Raw genomic sequence first — 2,483 nt, 5'->3', positions numbered from 1 at the left:
AGTTTCTGCCTAGTCTCGAACTGGGGACCTTTCGCGTCTTAGACGAACGCGATGACCACTACACTACAGAAACAAGACACAGCGGGCGGTTGTGATTCTGTGACTTTTTATCGATGCCCATGAGGGGAATAAGAGCGAGTGTAATTATTGTTTGAGGATAATGAAGGGATTGTTGTACAATAGCTGGACGTGGCAGGGGCAATGTGGATGCAACATTAACTGTGTGATAAAACAGTGGTGGTGTCCCTACCCCTGGACTGGGAAGCTCAAGTCCCATCTCATCCAGAAGGCAGATCAGAAAAATAGGCAGAGAGTAACAGTAACAGTTCTAGGGGAAGGCAATGGCTGAGTGGTATTATGGCTGAGAGAGTGGTGCTGGAAAAGCACAGCAGGTCAGGCAGCAACTGAGGAGCAGGAGAATCGGCGTTTCGGGCAGAAGCCCTTCATCTGGATTCCTGAGTTGCTGCCTGACCTGCTGTGCTTTTCCAGCACCACTCTCTCGACTGTGATCTCCAGCATCTGCGGTCCTCAATGTCTCCTGGTGGTATTAGCACGGGCCTGTTATTCCCCACGCCCAGGAAATGATCTGGGGGACCGGGGTTCACATCCCACCATGACAGATGGCAGAATTTGAATAAAGTTCGGGCATTAAGGGTCTAATGAATTGATGGTCAGAAAAAGAACCCGTCTGGTTCACTAATACACTTCAGGGAAGGAAACTGTCATCCTTCCCTGGGCTGGTCTACATGTGACTCCAGACCCACAACAATTTGGTTGACTCGTAACTGCCCTCTGGGCAATTAGGGGTGGGCAATAAATGCTGGGTCGAGACAGTATCACCCTCATCCCGTGAATTATTGAAGAAGAAACAGTCAGTTTTTCGCTCCCCTCGGGTACCCCCCTGTAAATACTGACACACTCGCTGAAGAATGGTTGCTCGGGGTCAGTACTGGGGCCCTTGTTTTCCCTGAAATATATCCATGATCTGGATTCTGGTGTGCAGGGGACAATTTCAAACCTTGCAGATGACACAACACCCGGAAGACCAGTAAGGAGGACAGTGTAGAATTCCTAAATTATGTAGACAAATAGACAGGCAGCTGACAGATCAATAGCGATGCATTTAGTGAGAATTACATGGACAGTCAGTCTAAAATAAAACATATAGTTCTTGAGCCGTGTGAGAGCAGAGAGACTTTGGCAAATGTATGTATAAATCACGAAAGGTGGCAGCTCAAGGTGGGGGGAGAAGTTAATAAAGCTTGCTTGTTCTTGAGATTTATTAATCAGGACATTGAGTACAGGAGCAGGGAGATTATGCTGAACTAACACAGGTCACTGGTTCGATCTCAGCTGGAATATTGTGTATAGCTCTGGGCACCACACTATAGAGAGAACATGGACATACTGGGGAGAGTGCTGAAAAGGTTCAAGGGAATAGTTCCATGGGTGAACTGTGAAGATAGACAACACAGGTCAGGACTATTCTCCTTGGAGAGTAGAAGGTGATCTGATGGAGGTTTACAAAGTCACGAGAAATCTGGACAGAGTAGATAGGGAGATGTTCCCACTTGTAAAAGGGTCAAGAACAAATGGATTTAAAGTCACTAACGGAAACAGAAATTGCTGGAGAAACTCAGCAGGTCTGCGGGGAGAAATCGGAGTTAATGTTGAGGGTCCAGTGACCCTGAGAGTCATAGAGATGCACAGCATGGAAACAGACCCTTCAGTCCAACTCGTCCATGCCAACCAGATATCCTAAACTAATCTAGTCTCATTTGCCAGCATTTGGCCCATATTCCTGTCATCCCTTCCTGTTCATAAACCCATCCAGATGCCTTTTAAATGTTGTCATTGTACCAGCGTCCACCACCTCCTGTTTGAGATTAAAAAAAAACACTGCAGATGCTGAAATCCAAGGTAGACAGGCTGGAGGCTGGAAGAACACAGCAAGCCAGGCAGCATCAGCCAGAGAACTCAACGTTTCAGGTATAACCCTTCTTCAGGACTGTTCAGGACTGTGGGTTACACCTGAAATGTTGACCTCTCTACCTCCTGATGCTGCCTGGCTTGCTGTGTTCTTCCAGCCTCCTGCTTGTCCACCATTTCCTCTGGCAGCTCGTTCCATATACACTCCACCCTCTGCGTGAAAAACTTCTCCCTTAAGTCCCTTCTAAATCTTTCCCCCTCACCTTAAATCTATGCCCTCTAGTTTTGGACTCCCCTACCCTGGGGAAAAGACCTTGACTATTCACCTTATCCATGCCCCTCATGATTTTATAAACCTCTATAAGGTCACCCCTCAGCCTCTGATGCTCCAGGGAAAACAGCCCCAGCCTGTTCAGCCTCTCCCTATAGCTCAAGCCCTCCAACCCTGGCAACATCCTTGGATGAGTTGGACCGAAAGGTCTGTTTCCATGCTGTACATCTCTAACATCCTTGCAAACCTCTTCTGAACCCTTTCAAGTTTCACAACATCCTTC

At 47.4% G+C, this 2,483-nt stretch overlaps 1 non-coding gene across 1 annotated transcript; it reads right to left on the bottom strand.

Moving 5' to 3' along the window:
- Window positions 1-73, bottom strand: trnal-aag. Its single transcript has one exon. It is a non-coding gene; the product is annotated as a tRNA-Leu (tRNA).
- Between the last annotated feature and the right edge of the window lie 2,410 nt (window positions 74-2,483).

This window comes from Chiloscyllium plagiosum, chromosome 48, assembly GCF_004010195.1.
Source record: "Chiloscyllium plagiosum isolate BGI_BamShark_2017 chromosome 48, ASM401019v2, whole genome shotgun sequence".
NCBI classification, from domain to species: domain Eukaryota; kingdom Metazoa; phylum Chordata; class Chondrichthyes; order Orectolobiformes; family Hemiscylliidae; genus Chiloscyllium; species Chiloscyllium plagiosum.
This window is presented reverse-complemented; position numbering and strand designations above follow the sequence as displayed.